Genomic DNA, 24,593 nt, shown 5'->3' on the forward strand with positions numbered 1-24,593 from the left:
TTCTTATCTTGTTCTTGTTTTTTGCAATATTTACCAATCTTTTTTTTACCCTATTTTACTAATTTAAGCCTCAGTTTGCCTAAAATTCAGTCATTCCAGGCTCAGCATTGTTCTTGAAAGTCTTATTTTTGGGCATCTTAAAGTATTGCTTTGATGTAGTTCCTTTCTCAAGGTTTGGTGGATTGTAATTACCCAGTTTCAGGAGCTTACTTTATTGTCCCTTTTTATACCGGCCCCTTTTACGCCGGCTCTTATTACGCCACGAGCCCAAAAATAACGCCAATAAGGGCTGGTGTAAAAAGGACCGATAAGGTATTTTACCAACTGCTCAAGCCTTTTCACGCTCTAGACATTTTTTTATCAGAATTTTCAAAGCGGAGTCAAGATCCCAGATTTGAAAGAAATGTAAATTCATGCTCAATATGAGTAATTTTATATTTTTTGTCTTTAATTTTTAATTAAAATTGTTTCAAATTGCTATTATGATCTGATTAGAATGGTTTATAAGACTCTAATTTGTATTTGCGATTGATTATAATGTCAAATTCAATCGAATTTTAATTAAATTTGTTATGCTTACTTAAACCTAATACCATTTAAAAAGAAGAATTATTTTGAAAAAAAATCAAATTATTTGTAAACAGCTTTAATTAATCGTTAGAGGTATGGGAACTAGCTCATTTTTGAATCGCAAACAATTTACCGCTGTTTATTTGCAACTAACAAAATAAAAACACCTTTACACTTGTTTAATATACAAACTTTCAAAACAGAAAATCTGTGTAGAAGCAAAACACATGCAATATAATTAGAAATAGCGTTGTTTGGAAGCGTTCTTATTAGAAAGCAAACAGTTTTTTGAAACAAAAAAATCAAGTTTTGATAATTGAATTGGGTGAGGCTCTAATGGAGGAGTAAACTTTGTAAACAACTATGTTGTTAGATAGCTGAACTAGGTGTGTTGTGACTACTTGGCTTTATCGTTGGTTTACGCACACGTAACGTAAACAGCTTCAGCAATCAATCAAGCTAAATTACAATTTTGATCGCATTTGTTTACTTGATATTAAAAATATTTTGATTTTTAATGAGCTGTAAATTTTTGATGGTACACGATTATACTTGAAAAGAGGATACAGTGATAATATACTGTGTTAGACATATTAAAATTATATTAAATATTAAGACATCATCCCTATGAGTAATTGTTACATGGTATTAAATATTTGATTAAAATGAGGATACCCTTACATGGCTTACATATTAACTATGGAATTATTTTAGCATTTTCGTTTTTGCTTTCTTCTTGCTATGGAGCTCCCACGACAAAGGACAAACAAGAGAAAATGTGCCGATGCGAGAATTATAAATATGATAAAAAACCGTTCGTTGCTTTATGGAATTCACCCACTATAGGGTATGTTATATACATGTGATTTTTATCGGATTGGTTTTTTGGGGTGTGGTTGTTATTATATTGTTAGAGCTCAACTAGATGTCTGACAAAGTTTAGTTTATCGAGTTTGTCTGTAATTCTGGAAACAAAGAAGTTTCAAGAGCTCTTGAGTAGCCGAACAGTTGAAAAGAGCCTTTTCTTCGAAATTTCTGAATTTTTTTTTTAAAAAGTTGCAAAGTTTTCCCAGCTGGACGTTATATGGACGTTACATGAACATTAGAAACAACGTTGTGTGCCAGCTGGGTTTGGACTTTGTGCTCGGGACTCAAAATTAGGACATTTGAATTTATCAGAAATGTCGTTTAACCCTTTAACCCTGACTGACCTCACGGCAATGACGTTTGTTTTGGTGCGATTGTTTTGCTTTAGCTCAATTAAAATTCATTTCAAATCTGGATGAAAAAGATCAAAGCAATCTGTCAATGTCAACCTGGGCAGATTCACTTTAGGAGCCACGGCCATTAGAGTGAATACATGTCTATTGACTTAAAAAGGGCTCAGTATTTTATTAACTGTTTTTGGAACCGGGGTCTTGGGATTGGTCTGAGATTTCCGTCAAAATTTAAAAATTCCTGTTCTTATTGAATTGTTCTTATTAAAAGCATTTACTCAGACCTCGAACAATCAATTTATATCAATGTTCTTTAAACTAAGATCCAGTATGGTTAAAAGTATGATTTTTTTATTGAACCTTGCTGACCAGTAGAAGATAGAAACATGCTTTTATATCTATAAAATTTCAAGGATTATTTAGATTTTTGTACCAGCACACAAAAACACTTTCTTGGCCACAAAAGGTATACTCCGGTCTATCTTTATGCCCGTTGAATAGGACCTGGCGAGCTGTTTGAAGAAAAGGGACCACCATTATTGCGGCGAAGGAAATTCTTCATTTTTTGCACCTTCTAAACACCAACTGGATAAAAACAGGTTTTTGGCTTAAAATTTAGTCGGCACCTATGCATTCGTTTTCTAACTGTTCCATAATCTTCAATTTTTTTCAGGTGTGATTTCAACTTCAGTACACCAATAGACTTGGCACACCATGGAATCTATGAAAATTACCGTCAAACATGGGATGGGAACCGAGTGAGTGTTTTTGCTGGCGCACAACTCGGTCTTTATCCATACTTTTCTGAAGATGGAAGTCAAGTTTATAATGGAGGTTTGCCACAGGTAAGATTTTGTTTTTCGTTTGATTTGTTTCTTACTGTTTGAAAGAAAATAATTTTAGTTTGACTTTGACTTCTGAATGGTGAAATATTTTCGGTTTTAACGTGATAAACCTTTGATAAAGCAGTGTGTTAGTCCTGGGGGGGGGGCACTTAGTCAAAATTGAGTACGGGAATGATATCGGACATGGTCCAAAATTTATTAATTTTCAAGATGTGTAAACAGGGACGACGTTTGGTTATTTTGGACAATTTGCAGGGTGCAAATAAATTAAGAACATTTTTCAATTATTTTTCGTCTATTTTTAGTTATTTTTGCCATATTTCAGGGTGAAAATCGGAAAATTTCCAGCGATGCATCCCCCGGGGGCGTTAGTCTAAGAGTTTTACCCGATCACAATTTCTAATTGAAACTTCGAACTTATTTCCAACATTTACAATTATAATGTTGGATGGCAACACCTCAATATAACGAATTAAAGTCAAAAAGTAGCCTGAAGATTCATGCCATGACTTTTCGTTTTCTCATATACTGATGACGAAATGAACAGCATGGTTTGGGCTATGAGTTTGAATTTCCCACCTCCAAGATGTCAGTTTAAAAACCAGCCAGTTTTTGCTATAATATTATTTTATTACTTTCGAAACTGTCTAAAGTGAGGACAGCGTTAAGTTCGAAATTTTCAACAGATATTTTTTTTGAGTACAAAATGAGTCCGAACACGTACTTTAATGGGATAAAACTTTCGCGGGGATTAAATTTCGCGGATTTCGCGGATTTCGCGGATTTGGGTGTCATCCGCGAAAATCCGCGAAATTAAGTCCCAATGGAAATTTGGAAGGGTCTCATCCGCGAAATATTTCTAAAAAAAACTCAAGATATGTCAAATAAATACTATTTGAATGCTTACTTGCATAAAGAGGCGCAAATAATGTGTATTTCAATAACCAACATACATGATTTGACAATAAAAGTCACAAAATCGTGAAAATATTGCCACCCAATAGTGCCTCACACGAAATTAAGTCCCCGCGAAATTTTTGAATTTCGCGGATAGGCTCAACCGCGAAATTTAATTCCCGCGAAGGTTTATAATCCCATTAAAATATTAGACATGGCACGTCAGTCGGGCTGGAACGGTATCACGCGGGAAAAGTGAGCGTAGGAGTTAGGTAAGCGTAGGAAGAAATTTTGTCGGTGGCAAGGGCTGAAAGCCCTGTTAATCAGCAGCCTCTCACCAACTTTTACTCGTTCTCCTACGCAGCTCCTATTCTAGCAAACGCCCGCCGCCTTTATGTTTCCGCCCTCTGACATGATTAATTAACAGACTAGTCTATTAAGGCCTATTAAAGTATATACATCAAATTATAAAATGCAGGATTAGTTCCCAGGCGAAAGCAGGTTGATATAATTGTAGTTTTAAACGTTCGACATGATCTAAAACAGGCCTGAATAATGACTGGAATAAAAATCATGACCATTTTTATCAAGTTTAAAATATTTCAGTAGAATGGGATCATCTCGGTAGAGAAATTCAAAGATGGTTACCAATAGAAAAAGCGCCATATACAAGAATAATTTCTACGGAAAAGAATTCTCAATGCACAACTGGTTCAAAAGTTTGGCAAGGTCGTTTGAATTAATCAAATCCATTTTTCTATTGTGACTTTTCGCCACTTATTGTCGTTTAAGTAAAGTTTTTTAAACTGTATGTGTTTGTATATGCTACCTTATTACAAGAAAATAAATATGTAAGTATAAAGAACATTTTTCACTTTTAAGGGGATTTTATTCGAAAATTCTCATTTTTATCCTACGATTCGCGAAAGTTTATGCTCGCGAAAAACATTTTTTCCTCAAATTCGCGAAAGTAAATGTCGTGAATTTCGCGATTTTTCGACCTCGCGAAAGTTTCTGCTCGCGAAAGTTACTTCCATATTTATTTTCATGTAATAAGGTAGTAAAATTTATCGTATAAAAGTCTACTCATGATTGATAAGTACCGTGAATAGCACAGGTCAAAATCATATATTGACGCTGTGCCGACGAATCGAGATTCTATTCAGCGCGCAATCAACGAAGACAAAAGTAACCATGACGACCATCCAAGATCTTGGATGAGCTTCAAAGTTGATATTTTTATTCCCGTCGTTGAAAACACAACTTACAAAAAGTCATCAATGCTTTGTAAAAAGAGTCAGTAATAGAGAATCGTAACATAAAGTCTGTCTATTATTTCGATTCAATTAAAGTGACATTTCCATAATTAAAAGTTTAGTAATTACTGTTATACATTTGGGGATCATATAAAAGATTTCTTTCGAAATAAACTCATTTCAATTACACTTGGAGGTTTCTGGGGAATTCGTAAATAGTAAACTGCATACTGATACAGTCTGCTAGATATTTATTATGGTAATATTTGCTCTTCATCTTTGATTTTTTGTACAGTGATTAGATTGACACATGCGCGATAAAATTTCTATTATTTGTCTTCAGAGGTTAATATATTTTTTGAAAACTTAACCTCTGATACTCAGGGTAATTGATAAGCGTTAGCCAAAATTACGTCGTTTCTCCTACCGGACACACCCGAAAAAGCCGAATATTGCGGAAACATTTTTGCGCTTTTAGTAACAAACAGAAATTATCAAATTTTGGATGTTTTGGATCGCAGGGGGTTTATTTGAGGCCGGCGACCGGCGATTTTCGCCGACGTCAAAGCCCAGTCTTTTCTAGATATCCTTGATGTATGATTGTGTTTCTGAAAATTTATTTTTTGTGATCACATCTTCTTGTTAATGAAAGACTTCATTTATATCATTCTTTTGAGTGTTTCTTCAAGTAAAATCACAGGCTTCTTATATTTAAAAGAATCATGATTATAACAAACTTTGAAGTGCAGAAGCTTAAAACATCACTTGAAGTATCTTTTACAGTAGTGTTTGTAATATTTTCTCATTCACTCTCTTTGTTTACTTTTAAACATGCCTAACGTCTGCTAGCAGATTCATTTTATAAGCACTTGGTGTATATATATTTTAATATTACACTTTTACCTAAAAAGTATTATTTTTTGCTTGGATTTTTTTTTATAGTTTTATTGCTAAAAAATGCTTTTTCAGTACTTAAAACTGCCTGATTTTTCAAAATGTTCTTGCCCTTCGGGCCCAACCATGGAACCATGGTGGTTCCTCAGGTGACTCTCACATAGCTGCATCACTAAAATAGTAGCAGACCTCTGACCCTCAGTCTCCTACCTTCCTAAAATTTACTGAAAACCCTGTGGATGTGTAGGACTCTTTACTTAAAGAATAGACTGCTTTTTTCGTTTGATGGCAAAAATGTTACTCAATTCTTTTGAGGAGCAATACATAAAAAGAGATATGAGATACCTTATCGGGGAAAAAAAATGTCGGAGTTTTATTCAGTCGGGTTTATTTTTCGTCGGGGAAAAATTTCGTCACCTAGAGGCATTTTCGTCATTTTTCCCCGACCAAAATTTCAAATTCGTCACATTTCCCTGACGAAATTTAAAATTTAGTCATTTTCACCTAACTAAATTGTCCAAATGAAATGGTTTCCTTCACTAGCTTGAAAAAAGATTTTTTAATTCGACGCTTAAAGCACTAATTTCGGTTAATAAAGGCGTAAAAAATTTAGATTTTAATTTTGGTTGGGGTTAGCTTTTTGACTTTTAAACTTAAAAATGTTCTTAACATGTTCTTATTTCCCCATTTTTTGAGCATTTTTGTCCATTTTCCTAAGAAATCGGGTGTTTTAGAGTCTGCAAAGCCTTAAAATGTTCTTAACTTGTTCTTAACATTTTAGCCATCGAAGCATTAGGTTCTTATATAATTTGTTCTTATAAAAAACGTGTAATTGATTTATAAGATCAAGGAACTTTAATAAAACTCTTCTATTTTTCTATTTAAAAAGTTTCTACCGTTTGCCTCGCTAAATTTTAGAGAGGAGGACCACAAGTGATTATTTCCAACCCGCAGTTGGTCCAAGACGTCTTATCGCACAATCACGACAAAAAATACCAAGGTTGTACCGGTTATGAAATTTTTGAACGGGGCTTTAGGAAAACGTCCCCATATAAGCATAAATGAATCTTTTCTCATTAACATGTCCACATAAAGACAGAAAGGATGTATCTGCTTTCACTCGGGAAAATCTCTCACAGTTAGAAATATTACTTTAACATATAGATTTAAAGCCAGGTTTTAACGATATGAATTGAGGTCTGAATCGCTAAATAATTCTGAGTTTGCTAAAACAAAATAGGGCACATTATCAGTTGATTATACCGTTGAAAAAGTATGTAATTCATTAGAGCACTGCAAACTTTTAAGGAAAATAATTAATAAAAAATTTAGAAATGAGGAAGAATAGCATTTTCTTAATTTTTTGGCCATTTTCATCATGGACATTCTTATAAAGTGTATTCTTGTTAAAAAAAAGCGTGTATTTTTTCTTGACAGCGTCATCGCTTTGCTGCGCTGGCTGGTAATACTGGTCTAAGTTGAACGCCAGCCATAATACAGTGTGCTCCGCAAAAAAGTAAAATAGAACTATCAAAAAACTTTAAACTTTAATCAAATTTTAGATTAACTGAAGGCACATTTATTCAGCGTTCTACAGTGAAAATTTCATTGTGAAAGAAGTCTTCGGTTTAGAGATATGAAGCTTCAAGCACACCAAGTTAGAGATAAAAAAAGTCGAGATTCTCTGATTAGTACTAGTAATCGTATGGTTTGGAGTGCAATTAACGATTAATCACGAGTAACAAAGGAGAAAATAGTAATTTGCACGAGTCCGAAGGACGAGTGCAAATTACGGTATTTTCTCCTTTGTTACGAGTGATTAATCGTTAATTGCACGACAAAACATATGATTCCGAGGTAATCGACAGTAAATAGTTTTGAAAAAGAATCTTTTTCTAACTTTTATATTTTTGTAAACATTCGAAAACCTCCTTTTTTTCTTTTGTTTAAAAAGAAAACATTGCAGTGTAATTTTTCTTTGTTTTCAATTAAAAGAAGCTATATTGTAACGTAAAATTTCTTTGTTTTTTATTATATAGTAAAAAAAAGTCTCTGACACAGGACTTGGGAGAGAAAAGAATAAGGGGACAAAAGTGTCCCCCCGCCGAAGAGTGCAAAAAGTGGTAATAGTGCAATTAACGATTAATTGCACTCCTCTAAACCAATCAGATTCGAGTAATTTTGCACGGCTGACGATTAACTAATTAAATTTTGATTGACAACTCTCTTTTAGGTCATTTTGATGAAATTTTCCATTTTAGTGGACACACCTATGTACCTTCCAAGTCAAATTATTCGTTAATGAAAGACTGGTTAAATATAATTCTTTCAAAGAACATTAGTTATGAATTAGCTTATTTTGGAATAACTTTCTATTAAGCACGGAGAGCTGAGTAGCTATTCAAAAATTATTGTTAGAAGGACTTAGAAGTTGGTTTAGTCATTTTTCACAGAATTACTTTACTTTTTTCAGTATACTTCTTTGCGTAATACAGTGTGTTTATTACTATTCTTGTTTTTTTTTTCAAAAAAGATTTCCACGTCAAATAATGTTTTTTCCCGAAATTTTTCGTCAAATAATATTTTCTTCTTAAACCTTTCGTCAAATAACATTTTCTTCTTAAAACTTTTCGTCAAATAATATTTTCTTTTTAAAACTTTTCGTCAAATGATATTTTCTTCGTCAATCTTTTCGTCAATATTTTCGTCTTAAAACATTTTTCGTCAAATAATCTTTTCGTCTTAAAACTTTTCGTCAAATAATATTTTCGTCTTAAAACTTTTCGTCAAATAATATTTTCTTCTTAAAACTTTTCGTCAAATAATATTTTCGTCTTAAAACTTTCCGTCAAATAATATTTTCTTCGTAAAACTTTTCGTCAAATATTATTTTCGTCTTAAAACTTTTCGTCAAATAATATTTTCTTCTTAAAACTTTTCGTCAAATAATATTTTCTTCTTAAAATTTTTCGTCAAATAATATTTTCGTCTTAAAACTTTTCGTCAAATAATATTTTCTTCTTAAAACTTTTCGTCAAATAATATTTTCTTCTTAAAATTTTTCGTCAAATAATATTTTCTTCTTAAAATTTTTCGTCAAATAATATTTTCTTCTTAAAATTTTTTCGTCAAATGATATTTTCATCTTAAAACTTTTCGTCAAATAATATTTTCTTCTTAAAACTTTTCGTCAAATAATATTTTCTTCTTAAAATTTTTCGTCAAATAATATTTTCGTCTTAAAACTTTTCGTCAAATAATATTTTCTTCTTAAAACTTTTCGTCAAATAATATTTTCTTCTTAAAAATTTTTCGTCAAATAATATTTCTTCTTAAAATTTTCGTCAAATAATATTTTCTTCTTAAATTTTTTCGTCAATGATATTTTCATCTTAAACTTTTCGTCAAATAATATTTTCTTCTTAAAAACTTTTCGTCAAATAAATTTTCTTCTTAAAATTTTTTTCGTCAAATGATATTTCATCTTAAAATTTTCGGCAAATAATATTTTCTTCTTAAAATTTTTTCGTCAAATAACATTTTCTTCTTAAAATTTTTCGTCAAATAATATTTTCTTCTTAAAAATTTTCGTCAAATAATGTTTTCTTCTTAAAATTTTTCGTCAAATAATATTTTCTTCTTAAAATTTTTTCGTCAAATAACATTTTCTTCTTAAAATTTTTCGTCAAATAATATTTTCTTCTTAAATTTTTTCGTCAAATAACATTTTCTTCTTAAAATTTTTCGTCAAATGATATTTTCTTCTCAAAACTTTTCGTCAAATAATATTTTCTTCTTGAATTTTTTTTTTTTTGAAATTTAAACCCTTAAAAATTTCCTTGAAACCGTTGAAAATATGATGATTTTCTGAAGACCCTTGAGCTAAACGTTTACATCCGTTATAAGTTAGTAATTACATTTACAACCTTCAGAAACTTGGAAGGGATTTTTTGAACCCCTTGAACCCCCCCCCTTTCTATGATTACTTATGATTGTATGATAATTTATTTTGATGTATGTATTCAAATTATTTTTAGCCTTTAAGTCAGCGTATAAGTTTTGGAGTTATTATTGTGTTCTCGTTATCTAATGGTAGCTTATATAGTAAAGGCATGTTTCTTTTTTGACTTTCAAACCCATTAAACTCTTGAAAATTAATGCAAATTGACCCATGATATGGGTCCTGAAACATGGGTTGCCACCAAGGCTTTCGTCAAATAATATTTTCCCGAAATTTTTCGACAAACGTTACTTTTCTTTCAAATTATTTTCTGCTCAAAATTTTTATTATGTGTTATTTTAATACCTTCATTCTCAACTTCAGTTGAGCTACAATCTAACTGTCTGTGTGTCTGTCTGTCACAAAAACTTTAGGGCAGCCTGGACACTTCAAAAATGGTTGGATTTAGCTGAAATTTGACACACTTGTTCATTTGGTGAATATCTGGGGGTCTACAATTGGGCCTACAAATAATTTGAAGCCACTGAAGTTGAGCCCAGTGCGTTGCGCACGTTCGACTATTTGTTAACCGTTTCCTTTTTAGCTCGGTCGATTTTCACATTTTATAGCCAAAAAGACTGAGGAAATACGACTGTAAAAGATAAAGATTAGTGTGAATTTCTGACATCAGAAATGAAAAATGAAGACAAATGGTGTCAACGTAGTGTCCATTTTCTTTGAAAATAACTGACTTCGCATTGAGTTTTCCTAGCGACAGGCAACTCTGTGCTATTTAAGCATGTCGTTATGCATAAAGAACCAACTGCGTACAGATCACGTCAAAAAACAAACTGGTTAACAATTCTCAGCCCTCACTAACCGGCCATTGTTGTATTATATTATTACGGAATGTGAGAATGTACGATGGCCAGATACAAACCGCATAATGCGTAATGCATTATACCTGACATAACAATCAGTAGCATGGTTGCAGGGGAACAGGGGGCAACTCCCCCCCCCCCAGTGGCTGATTTTTTGTTGGGCGCCGAAACACAAGGGTCGGAAAAAGGCGCCTCTAATTTTAATTTTTGTTGCCTTTATGCTTTATCACCTTAGAATTAGTAGTTTTCAGCCAAAAGAAAATTATCGTGCTCGCTTCATTTTTTGAAAAGAATTTTACTTTAAAAGAGATCGCCAAAATCCAAATTTCGTGTAGATTGCCTCATAATGCACAGTACATAATTCATAATGGTAAATAGACTTCACAGAATAATTTAAGCCGCATACTTTGTAGTCTTAAATTACTTACTATTACTTCTTTTACGGCTCTTAAAATCGCAAAATTATTATATCTGTAGAGTTTCACTTATACATTATTTCTTAATATTATTCAAAGTCTTATGAAGAAAACCATCAAAATAAAGGAACGGGAATGGAACAGTCTTGAAATGGTATGCTTCTGAAATTCTAAATGATTGAAATTAAGAATACCCTTTTTCTGTGTGATTAAAATTTAAGGTGAAGCCGCTTACCACAGGCCGTGAAAAAAACCCTTGAAACCTGTGGAATTTATTTGCCATTGTTCTATATGTTTATTTGTAATGTGCATTTTTCGCTCTGGGTTATTCGTTTTTCATTATGTATCATGCGTTAGGTATTATGAATTATGCGTCATGGATATCTCTTTCACCATTTAGGGAAGAGAAATGATGGTCTAAGGTTACAAAATGATTGTTTTTTTGCGTTTTTACTGATGTCAGCATTAAAAACTCTTTGCTTGTTAAGAACGAACTTTTCCTCTTTTAACGGAAGCAAGCGTAGTTAACACGACAAAGCAGTAGGATCCTTGAAAATTCGAGGCCGTTCAGTTTAATCGATAGTAGTATAAGTTCCCTCCAAAGGACTTACCGTTAGGGCGTACGCGTAAATTTGTTTGGTGCGAATGGGGTCTCTATATCACGCCAATTTATTTTGTCACATTTCTCGTTACATATCGTAAGCGCCATTTTTGCGATAGCTTTTGTGAGATCGGTAGAGCGTTTGTCAAAACTTTACGATAATATGAACTGATGCCAAGTTTTGCATAGATTTTGACTCTCATACGATGACATACATCGTTGCTTTTTCCGAAGTTTCAGGGACGGTGGTCGTTATAACGGCCCCGTTCGTCTTAAAATTTGAAGTATTATTTTCTAGATACCTTCGTTTTTAACAAAAAGCACAAATCTTACTGCAAATTGTTTTGGTTTTTGCCAATTTTTATTATTAAAAAAGTATAGACTCATGCATCATAGCTTTAACTCCCTTATTACCAGTTCGATTAGACTAGTAAACTAGTCGTTGAAAACAGATCCATATACAAAAAAATCAAGCTCCAAATAAAAAGAATCGAAGGGGTGAAGTTGCGTCTTTTTCTGAATTTCAACGACTAGAAGCTACTTCCCTCAAAAAACGTTGTTTAATTTTACAACTATTTTTAGGTTTTTGAGAATCCATCCAACTTTTCTCTCCTTACGATTTTAGGTGACGAAAAAAAAGCGTTGGAAGTAGCTTCTAGTCGGTTATTTTCCTTTTCTCTCACGCGCGCTGAATATTTAGTTAGTGTTTACATTATAATTACATTATTTGATTGACAGTTTTATTATAAGGTTATAAGTAATAACCGACTAGTTTACTATAGTCTACAGTTCGATGGGATAAAATCTATCACTTTTTGGAGTGCGGCGCTCTTTAGAGGGCGGCGCTAGATAGAGGAAATATGGTAGCTAACTCGTATTCTAATTGTTATCATATACGCACTAAAGTTATTTTGGAATATATTCCATGGAAAAAATTTTAAATAAAATATTGACATTGTAAATCAAACTTTAGAGATTTTCTAGAAGAACGTGGTATATTCTTCTTTTTTTCCAAGGAAAATGAGTCGCGTCCTTCGTATTTCTCAAAGAATTATTCTTTGTATTTCTCTAGACTAGCGTCCGAGATTCAGAAAAGGCCTTAAAATGGTTTTCGTAGATCATCGTAGACCCCTTAGATCAGGGCAAATTTTTGGTATTATGCTCCTAATGGAGTGTAGAATTGACAAAAAAAATTGCCCTTCGAATCTCCTGCAGTTTTCGAGTGAATCGATTTTTAGTTAATCGATAGAACTTATCAAGGGCCCCCCTTAACTAACGGTTTTTTCGAAGTCTGAAAATCAAATATCTGAGGCTATCAACGGATTCAGCGTGAAAAGTAGATAAAGAAAATGGGGTTATTTGTTAAGTTTAGACCACCTGGTATCAAAAAATGGCATTTTTAAGCTGAAAAATCGACGTTTTCGGCGTTTTTCGATGACGTCAGCATTTTCCGAAAATTGTATGGTTTGTTAACTTTCCATGTTCCAATCTTGAGATATTTCATTTTTAAGGTGGGTAAATATGCTGAAAAACTGCTGACTCAGCATAAAAAAATCGATAATTTTCAATATTTAAACCAAAATATCTCGAGATCTAGACGTCGAAAACTGACTAACCATTTACCATTTTTGATTTCTCAAGGAAAATGAGAAGTATTTTTTGTATTTCTCAAGGAAAATGAGAAATATTCTTTGTATTTTTCAAGGAAAATCAAAAGTATTCTTTGTATTCCTAAAGGAAAATGAAAAATATTCTTTGTATTCCTCAAAGAAAATGAGAAATATTCTTTGTATTTTTCAAGGAAAATGAACAAAGAAAATGAGAAAGATTCTTTGTATTTCTCAAGGAGTATGAGAATTATTCCTTGTATTTCTCAAGGAAAATGACAATTATTCTTTGTATTTCTCAAGGAGAATGGGAATTATCCTTTGTATTTAATGAGAAATATTCTTTGTATTTCTCAAAGCAAATGAGAAATATTCTTTGTATTTCTCAAGGAAAATGAAAAGTATTCTTTGTATTCCTAAAGGAAAATGAGAAATATTCTTTGTATTTCTCAAAGAAAATGAGAAATATTCTTTGTATTTCTCAAGGAATATGAGAATTATTCCTTGTATTTCTCAAGGAAAATGAAAATTATTCTTTGTATTCTTTGTATTTCTCAAGAAAAATGGGAATTATCTTTTGTACTTAATGAGAAATATTCTTTGTATTTCTCAAAGCAAATGAGAAATATTCTTTGTATTTCTCAAGGAAAATGAAAAGTATTCTTTGTATTCCTAAAGGAAAATGAGAAATATTCTTTGTATTTCTCAAGGAATATGAGAATTTTTCCTTGTATTCCTCAAGGAAAATGAAAATTATTCTTTGTATTCTTTGTATTTCTCAAGGAAAATGGGAATTATCCTTTGTATTTAATGAGAAGTATTCTTTGTATTCCTCAAAGAAAATGAGAAATATTCTTTGTATTTCTCAAAGAAAATCAAAAGTATTCTTTGTATTTCTCAAAGAAAATGAAAAGTATTCTTTGTATTCCTAAAGGAAAATGAGAAATATTCTTTGTATTTCTCAAAGAAAATGAGAAATATTCTTTGTATTTCTCAAGGAATATGAGAATTATTCTTTGTATTTCTCAAGGAAAATGAAAATTATTCTTTGTATTCTTTGTATTTCTCAAGGAAAATTGGAATTATCCTTTGTATTTAATGAGAAATATTCTTTGTACTCAAAGCAAATGAGAAATATTCTTTGTATTTCTCAAGGAAAATGAAAAGTATTCTTTGTATTTCTCAAAGAAAATGGGAATTATTTCTTGTATTTCTCAAGGAAAATATAAAATATTTGTATTCATAATGAGAATATTCTTGTATTTCTCAGGAAAATGAAAAGTATTCTTTGTATTCCTAAAGGAAAATGAGAAATATTCTTTGTATTTCTCAAGGAATATGAGAATTATTCTTTGTATTTCTCAAGGAAAATGAAAATTATTCTTTGTATTCTTTGTATTTCTCAAGGAAAATGGGAATTATCCTTTGTATTTAATGAGAAGTATTCTTTGTATTCCTCAAAGAAAATGAGAATATTCTTTGTATTTCTCAAAGAAAATGAAAAGTATTCTTTGTATTTCTCAAGGAATATGAGAATTATTCCTTGTATTTCTCAATTTATTTATTTACAGTAATATATTTCCCAGGTCTATCGACCTCTATGCGTAAATCACCGATTAAGCGCCCCGCTTGAATTAGCGCCCCGCTCGAATAAGCGCCCCCCATTTAGTTAAAATAATTTTATAAGCGCCCCGCTCGAATAAGCAACCCCTTTGAATAAGCGCCCCCCTCCAGGGAGGGGCGCTTATTCGAATTGGTGGCCTAGGCTAATTTCCGGGATAAGAATTTCTCTTCAGATGATTAACAGTCGAAAAAAATTGGAACGATTGGAACGATTAAGAATAAAATGATAGAAATTGTCAATTGGATTTTTCTTTTATTCATCCTTTTTTGAAGTTAAGTTTAAGCAGATTCCGAGTTTGCTGATATACGAATTTCTGAAATAGAAAAATAAGCGCCCCGCTTGAATAAGTGCCCCGCTTGAATAAGCGCCCCCCTCAGAGCCTGAAAAATTAGATAAGCGCCCGGGCGCTTAATCGGTGATTTACGGTAACATTTTACAATTTATGAAAATCTTTTTCCCATTCTGTGAGCAATTTTTCTTTGAAGTTGGCGACAGATGTTGCAGCTACAACATCAACTCCAAGACCATTCCATGTGTCAATACTTCTGTAGAACAACGAATTTGTTTGATACCCTCTGAAACCATCATTTGCAAAGTTTCTTTGTAGTTCGTAATCGTGCTGACGTTTTGGGCGTTCGCGAAGGACAAACTTTTGACAGGCCGAGGATTTATCATAAACGTGAAGATGTTTATATACTTCAACCATATCGCCAATTTTACGTCTGATTTTCAGTGTCGGAAGGTTAATCTTACGGAGACGGTATTCGTAAGATTTGTTCTTGTACCCGCTAACCAGTCTCGTGGCCCTTCGCTGAACACTCTCGATGGCATCGATGTGTTTGATGAGTCGTGGAGACCAAACGGCTTGAGCGTACTCAAGATGAGGTCGGACGAACGCTATAAAAGAGTGCGGAGCATTTCTGGTGAAAGAAAGTCAAAACTTCTGCTGATCAGACCAACGATTGAGTTAGCTTTCTTGATTTTACCGAAGATGTGTTCTTCAAAATTCAGTTCCCCGACGATAATCACTCCGAGATCTTTTTCTTGATCCACGTGCTCCAGGATTAACCCGTCTATGTTGTATGGATGGGCATGTTTGATGTTCCAAAATTTTCCTAGTGTTAGCACGTGGCATTTATCTGGGTGGAATTTGAGTAGCCAGTCCTTTGACCATCTTTCCATTGCATCGATATCATGTTGCAAGCGAATGGCATCTTCAGCACTATTTATCTCCTCAACAAGCTTAGTGTCGTCTGCAAAGAGGTACATATCAGAGCTTGTAACCTCAGGTAGATCGTTGATATATAACACAAAAAGTAATGGACCAAGAACACTTCCCTGTGGGACACCGCTGAGTACTTTACCTTCCTTGGATAGTTTACCATTTACCTTGACATACTGATATCGATCCGACAGAAAGGATTTGATCCAGTCTAACGTGAATCCTTTGATACCGTATGCGTCGAGTTTCTTGAGTAATCTGCGGTGTGGAACTGTATCGAAGGCCTTGGCAAAGTCGAAATAGATAACATCTACCACTTTACTTTCTGATATTGAGTCTGAACATTTATCAAGATAACTCAATAATTGTGTGACTGTTGATCTTTTCCCCAAGAATCCGTGTTGCTTGTCAGAAAGTAACTTTTTGTCTACTAGGAACTTCATTATTTGATCTTTAACAATTCTTTCCATCAATCTACAAGCAATAGATGTCAAGCTAACTGGCCTGTAATTTTCTGCCAAGTTCTTTTTTCCTTTCTTATAGATCGGGGATACGTGCGCAATTTTTCAATCATCCGGTAGTGTACTTTCTGCGAAGGATTTGGACATAACAATGTATAGGGGGACAGCAATAAAGAAAGCTAACGCCTTCAACATAGCAGGATGTATCTCATCTGGTCCCAGTGACTTGTTAGGGTTCACGCCTTTCAGTTCTTTTCGGACCATTTCAATGGTGAGATCGAAAGTTACACATGAGTCTGTACGTGATGCAAACTCTGGTAGTGGTCCAGCAGGCTCTTGTGTAAAAACACTACAAAATTGATCCTGTAGTACGTCTGCTTTATCTTCATCTCTATAACAGAGTGATGAGTTATCCTTCGGGTCAAGAAGGAGAGGAGAAATGCCCGGTTTTGTTTTCATGGTGCTGCGAATATGTTTCCAGAATTTCTTTGGACTATTCTTCGCTTGATCACAGATTTGTTCTTCTAGCCTCCTTCTTGTCTGTGCTATTTTTCTACTTACAAGGTTTCTTGTTATCACGTATTCAGCTCTACTTCTCTGTTCTGTTGATGTGCCAATCGACCTTATCCATTTGCGGTGGAGGCGACGCTTTTCTTTGATGGTTTTTCGAAGTTCTGTAGAAATCGCAAATTTCCTCTTTCTTTTATAAGAGTTTTCTTCTTTTGTGCAAGGTACGTATTGGTTCCTGAGGTCAAGAAGTTCATCTCGTAACATATTCCAGCACTCATTAACATGTGTGACGTCTGCCCTGCTAATGAAATCAGTAACCCATTCAGAATTTTCAAGATCTCCTTTCATCGCTTCGTAGTCTGCTTTATTGTAATTGTATTTCGCACCTACAGGCTCGGTTTCAAAATAACATTCAAATGTGAATGAGAGAACACTATGATCGCTTTTGTCAAGGGGGGCTAGATAGGTTAGATTATTGACTTGGTGTTCTTCGTTTGTCAGGATCAGATCGATAAGGGAAGGTGTGTCCGTCCCTCTAGCTCGGGTTGGTCCATCAACGTGTTGGTAGAAAAAGGCGTCTCTTAGAGCGTCCAGAAATTGTTCATCTTCCTTTGTTTCGTTGTGAGGAGTGGACCAGTTTTTCCAGTTGATTTCTTTGTAGTTGAAATCACCGACGATACATTTGTGAGTGTATTTGTTGTTGAACGCAATTTCCTTTTAGAGAAGGTTCAATGTGATGTTATTCCTGGCTGATGTGTTCGTATTAGTAGGACTCCTATACATACATGCAAAGAGTAAACAGTTTGATCCTTCCAACTTGATCTCTAGTATGCATACTTCTTGAAAATCATGGGTAGGTCTCACTTCAAGAACAAGGTTTTTTATTGACTTGTGTACAAGGATGACAATTCCACGACCGACTTTATTCAAGGAATTCGTTTCATAAGGCTCGGAGTAATCTTTGACGACAAAGTCCTGAATCAAGCGCTCTTTTTTCCATTTTTTTGGTTTTACTTCGCATATTGCTATGATATGGGGCTTTTCATTTAAAACTAGCTTGTCTAGTTCTCGTTTCTTCTTTTTCGTAAGCTGATCTGCGTTTGTATACATAACGTTTAATTTTTGTCGTTTTTGTTTTTGTTTTTGCTTCTTATTTTCTACTTCATTTGTCAATGGTTTCTTAATTAATTTTGGCGATTGTTGGCCATTATCTTCTTGAGGCGGAACCCGTTTTTTGCGGAACCTATTACTCTCCAAATTCCATCTTTTTCAGTCTGGTTCTTCGTTTTTGCGTCAGTTGCCTTTTCTTTATACTTCTTTCTTTGTTCTAAAGTTAGATCCTCGCAAACGCTCACACCCTTGTACATCTCTATCCCTTTCAATGCTGGAAGATTTCCAAACACACTATCCTTTTCCTCCTCACTGTTTAGAGTAACAATGAGTGGGCGCTTTTTCCCATCAGTTGATTTGCCAATTCTTGAGATACGTTTTATGTCTACTTTGACATGGAGCTTTTCAATGAGTGATGTTACCCATGTCTCATCTTTCTTAGGAGCATCATTTGTTGTTGTCTCTTCAACGCCGTGGATAATCAAGTTTTTTGACCGTCTAATTTGATCTCTTTCTTCCGCTGCCTCCTCATCACGGACTGAGGAAAATGAAAATTATTCTTTGTATTCTTTGTATTTCTCAAGGGAAATGGGTATTATCCATTGTATTTAATGAGAAATATTCTTTGTATTCCTCAAGGAAAATAAGTATTCTTTGTATTTCTCAAGGAAAATGGGAATTATTTCTTGTATTTCTCAAGGAAAATATAAAATATTCTTTGTATTTCTCAAGGAAAATCAAAAGTATTCTTTGTATTTCTCAAAGAAAATGAGAAATATTCTTTGTATTTCTCAAGGAATATGAGAATTATTCTTTGTATTTCTCAAGGAAAATGAAAATTATTCTTTGTATTCTTTGTATTTCTCAAGGAAAATGGGAATTATCCTTTGTATTTAATGAGAAGTATTCTTTGTATTCCTCAAAGAAAATGAGAAATATTCTTTGTATTTCTCAAAGAAAATGAAAAGTATTCTTTGTATTTCTCAAGGAATATGAGAATTATTCCTTGTATTTCTCAAGGAAAATGAAAATTATTCTTTGTATTCTTTGTATTTCTCAAGGAAAATGGGTATTATCCATTGTATTTAATGAGAAATGTTCTTTGTATTCCTCAAGGAAAATAAGTATTCTTTGTATTTCTCAAAGAAAATGGGAATTATTTCTTGTATTTCTCAAGGAAAATATAAAATACTCTTTGTAATTCCTTAGTATAATGAGAAATATTCTTTGTATTTCTCAAGGAAAATGAGTGAAATCTCTGTACTTCCACCTGTCCTAGACTTCATTCTTATCAGTTACGACACTTTTTCCATGTGATTCAAATTTAACATTTATTCTTGGACCATAGAGAACTTTCGAAATTTGAACGTAAGCTTCAGAATCTACCGGACAAGCTGCTTCCTAGAGCTCAGAAAAATTCTTATTCTGTAAAGCATTTTTTTTATTCAACCCAAATTTCTTTTGAAGTAGGCTTTATTGCCAATTATGCCTAGATCTGATCGTTTCCAGGAACGGTATGCTTGGCAACTCTTCCAAAGATTGAGTGAATACTATCAAAAGGGGTCTTTTTTCTATCAGTCTGACGACGACCCTCACTATGATAGCGAATACTTTGTAGTAATTTAAAAAGAGAATCATAAATATGTATACAAAACCAGACTTTGTTCTTATAAAAATAAACCTGAAAATAATCGAGAAGGGATGGCCGTCACTTTTGTTCAACCTGTGACTACGTTGAGATTCATACAGAGTTTTCTAACGGAAAACGTTTTACAGTAACCATTCCAATGAGACACTCAGAAAGTTTTGCATTGAGTTGTTTCTGAATAATATTTGAGCGTGTTACTTTCAAGCCCGTACACGCTTTTTATAAGAATATTGCTTAGAAGAATATCAGGGATAAAATTGATTAAATCTTATGAGTATTTTATAAGAATACTTTGAAGGTGAGATATTGCAGTTTGACATGGGGGGGGGGCATCAAAAGGAAGCAGAATTTTTAACATTAGATGAGTTGTTGCGTTTATGAAAATGGAATGTTAATTAAAAATAAGAATATTCTAGGAATATCTCACCCTCATATTCGGAATTCTCTGAGAGCGATAATGCCGGTTTTTCGACTGCAACGAAAAGTAGTGAAGATATAAGAATAATATTTGACGAAAGCTTCGAGAAATAACTGTGAACGTAAAATGTAGAGAAAACATTTAACTACATAAAGTAAAAAATAAAAACATCTGATGAAAAATAATGGGTAAAATTAAAAGTATTTGACGCAAACTTTGAAAAAGATCGTTATTCTCAACTTAAGTTGAGTTGAGCTAGAATCTCATAATGTTTGTGTATGTATGTCTGCAAACTTTGGGGCAGCGTAGAGAGCAAAATAATTGGTTTACGGAGTTGAAATTTGGCACACACCTTCCTTAGGTTAAAGCTTAGGGGCAGTTTTTTCATTTTCTTAAATTTCGCTCTTTTTCGTGAGTTATTTCCCATTTTACCGGGATTTTGCGCTTATTTAACGTCAATTGAAATGTTAATTGAAATAATTGACATCCAATTTTTTTTTGAATGCTAAAAATACAAAAATAGAAATTGTCAAGCACGTTGAAAAGTATTTGACGTCAATTTATTTAGGTGCAAGAATAAAAGGCTGCGAGTACCCTAGTCTATACTAGACGTCACCCGCGTTTTTTTACGCAATTAACGTAAAAACTGTAATGTGCTAAAGCACTGGGCTCAACTTCAGTGTACGTGTTAAAGTGGAAGGCCCAATTGTACACACTTTTTTAAAACAGGAAGATGGGCTCTCATGATAATAGAAGGCCGTTGCAAACCCAGGGTGATAGGTGCTCGTGATTAAGGAAGGTCCAATTATTGTAAACCCAGGGTGACGATTACTCGGGATAAGAGAAACTTCGTTGTAAACCAGGGTGATAGGCTTTCGGGATAAGAGAAGGCCCAGTTGTAAACCCAGAGTGATGGGCACTCAGAATTAGGGAAAGCTTGCTTGTAAGCCCAGAGTGATGGATACTCGGGATAAGGTAGCTAAATTGCAAACGCGGGGTGAAAAAAGCCTTCTTTGATGGACACTCAGGAAAGGGAAGGTTCAATTATAAAACCCAGAGTGATGAGTACTCAGAAGGATTAGAGAAAGCTCAGTCGAAGGTAAATTTAGAATAAAGAATTTTTTCCGTGTGTAGAGCAACTTTTTATTTTGGCACCTAGATAAATTGACTTCAAATATTTTTCAATATGATTGAAAATTTCTATTTTTGTATTTTTAGCATTTAAAAAATATTTGACGTCAATTATTTTCACTTTTATGACGTTAAATAAGCGCAAAATCCCGGTGAAATGGGGATAACTCGCAAAAAATAGCGAAATTCCAAAAAATGAAAAAACCACCCCTAAGTTTTAACATAACGAGGGCGTGCGCCAAATTTCAGCTCCTTAAACCAATTATTCCGCTCTCTACGCTGCCCCAAAGTTTGTGGACAAACTCACAAACATTCTGAGATTTTAGCTCAACTGAAGTTGAGAACGAGATCTAATATCTCCTTTTCCACTGCTTCATCTCTTAGCTGCTGGTCCACAGACTTCCACAGACGCCCAAGCGGACCCATAATATCATTCAATTTCTGTTGGAGTTTTTCAAAAACAGACTCCAAATCTAGCTCTGACTTTTTCTTACTGTCCCTCATGAGCTCATGGAGGTACATGTCCAACTTTCTCACTTTTCTCATGTTGGTCGGTACAGGATTTATTGACAAAACACTATCCTTTATGTCCTTCTCTTTGATATATGACTCGAACTGATTGATGACATAATCCAGCATTTCCTGAGGAAGTTCCCATGCGTTTTCCTCTTCTTCCGATTGGATTTTGAACCTTTTTCTTGGAGGTTCTTCCACAGCAATCTGCTCCTCTTCTCTTTGAGCTTCTTGCTCGACTTGATGTACTACTACATCCTCGACGTTTTCAGCCATCTCCAAATAGAAAATTGATTGGATTTTGTTGATATTATAAGATATAAGTTATAGAAAAGTTCTGATTGCAATCAGAAAAATCTTCTCTCCTTGGTGTTTAAAGTTGAAAGAGGATGAAGCAAATTCGTGCTTCATTTTCATGAAGCCGAAATTTGCGCATGCGCACTCCACGGAGTGGAGGCGATTAGGTTGTAAGAATCCAGTATTATATCAACTGAGATTCTTATGAAATAAAATTATCCGCAAAATTTTCTGACCGCGTTCTGAGACGGAGGCTAATTAAGATTCAAGAATAATCGACTCAACGGAATATGCATATAACATGTCATATTTTTGTTGGTTACATCAGACAGAAATCTATATTTTGTACAAGGCAAATATAAAAAAATCACTATGGTCAGATATGTATTTGGTCGATATTGTCATAATGCCTTCCAGAAGTCGATAAAGGTGATGGTTCCTTATGTTCAACCTTCTCTTTGAGAGCTTGAATCTCGACGGAGACACAATTTGGGCAAAGATTCTTTTCGATTCAGGGTTGAGTTTTCGAGTTATACTTATAGAGGTTTGAGCTACGAAGACTCTGATCTAGCTGTTTTCTGCAATGATCAGGCTTTTAAGAAGTTATTTTATGCCAAACATCCAATTTCTTTAAGTTGTCTCGTAATCTGGTAAAGTTGATATCCAGTTCCTGTTCTAATTTGGACATGGTCTCAGCGTCTTTTAGGTAGTCTGTCAATAGGGCTAGATCGTCAGCGCTGTCTGCTTGATCGGTGATCCTCTTGGCTTAGTGATGCCTGTTTCGTTTCTTGTCGAGGGTGAAGCCCAGGTCTAGCTTGTCAATGACGGATTTTCTCAGTAAATAATCAAGACAGATGACGAATATGAACAAAACCAATGTCTCGCCTTGGAGAACACCTGCTGTGATGTCGAAGAAAGTCTCGAGATCTGACTAGCGATCAAGTGTCTTTGTATAACATCATAATTCCAGATACAAGAAGAATATCTTTTATTCTCCCTCTCCCATTGACTTTGGCTTAAAATCTTGCTAGAAAGACTCACTTTTGATTCTTTTTTGCTTGATTCTTTTTGATTCTTTTTTGCACAATCCAATTTCTAACTGGACATTATAACCCATGTCAAATATACTTTACGGAATTGTAAGTTTTGGCTAACAGTGTCTGTGTAATTCCTCGGTTTATGGTTTGGTCAGTTTCCCAAGAAGATCTTTAAAAGGTTTTCCCCATAATTTCATCTTCCTTTTTTAGCTTCCTGCTTTTAGCTTTGAGGATAGCTAGTGGACTTTTCTACAAGTGATTTTATTTACGGTCTTCCAGGCTTCTGCTGAACGTATGTTTTTGCTGAATTTCTGATGTGAGCTATCTTATTTTCAAGGTAGTTTGTCTGTTAATCTCTATATGCCTTTTTAAGCAAATTCCGTGCTTCATTAAAACGTTCCATATTTACTATTCAAGGTTTTTTACCTTTCTGAAACTGATAAATTTGCTGTATTTTATGTCGAATGTGGATTTTTTTTGGATTTTTTTCGAATGTGTTGTAAAATTAAAAAAATGGTCTGTTCTGTTTGCACTCAAAAAATCGTTAATCGTAAAGAAAGAAAGTTCAATTAAATTCTGTCACCAAAACAAAAAAGACAATATTTCATCGTTTAAAAAGACTCTTTTAAGGTTGGTGTATTTACAGAAATTACACTAGATACTATAAAAGTAATGTCAAGAAAGTATAAAGACATCCATCCAATTGCAGAAAAATCCAGCAAAACCAAACAAAAAAACAACCAAAATCTAACATGAAACTTGTTCACTACTTGCCCTCCTTGAAATCCTCCGAAACTTGCTTATGTTATTGAAGCGCCGAAACTATAAAATTAGTTTTTGCATTATGGCGCAGCAGAAGTTTTCATGCTAAATTTTGTTCAGTCGGGTTGAACAGAATTATTTAAGCAAGGGGAGATATTGATTTAGAGTTTTAGCGGCCATACACCATCGGAGTATCAGATAAGTTTAGATTTTAATAAAACGATCAAAATAAAACGATCGAATTGAAAGCTCGGCAGTTTCTTTCGGGGTCCGTTTGAGTTCTCACGGGTCCATAGTTTATTTGTTCTCCGCTACTCCATACAATCGTGTGCAGTTCTCAGGTTTTTAGAGATATTTGCGCCTTGCCGAAACACTGACGATGTCGAGATAAGCCGCCTAGCCACTTGGTTAAAGTTTGTCTTAGCTGCCTCATACACATATCCGACATCCTGCAACCAAATGTTGTCACCTTTTACCCGGGTCGGGTAGCATCCGGAAACTATGATTTTTCCGTGACTGCATATTTTGATATTCGCAGGTAACCTCCATATCTGGAGGTCGTTCTACTATACAACATGGTGAAAAATCTTTAAATTCGGCGAGAAATTAGTTTGACCAAAACTAAATTTGAAATTATAAATGCGAATAGCGAGATAAATTGGTAAAAAGTGAGCTTTTTAGCAAAAGATTATTGTGGAAAACTACGAAATTATTAATAAATTAACTTCAAATTTGG

General features: G+C 33.9%; 1 protein-coding gene across 1 annotated transcript in view; it reads left to right on the plus strand.

The window, feature by feature from the left end:
- Positions 1-1,082: 1,082 nt before the first annotated feature.
- Positions 1,083-24,593, plus strand: part of LOC136799107 (uncharacterized) — a 48,844-nt gene continuing 25,333 nt past the window's right edge. The window contains exons 1-2 of the mRNA XM_067055793.1: positions 1,083-1,417; positions 2,461-2,632. The gene's annotated coding sequence lies outside the window, so the exon portion shown is untranslated. The remainder of the gene's footprint in view (positions 1,418-2,460; positions 2,633-24,593) is intronic.

This window comes from Clytia hemisphaerica, unplaced genomic scaffold (genome assembly GCF_902728285.1).
Source record: "Clytia hemisphaerica strain Z4C2 unplaced genomic scaffold, Clytia hemisphaerica genome assembly, whole genome shotgun sequence".
Lineage (NCBI taxonomy): Eukaryota > Metazoa > Cnidaria > Hydrozoa > Leptothecata > Clytiidae > Clytia > Clytia hemisphaerica.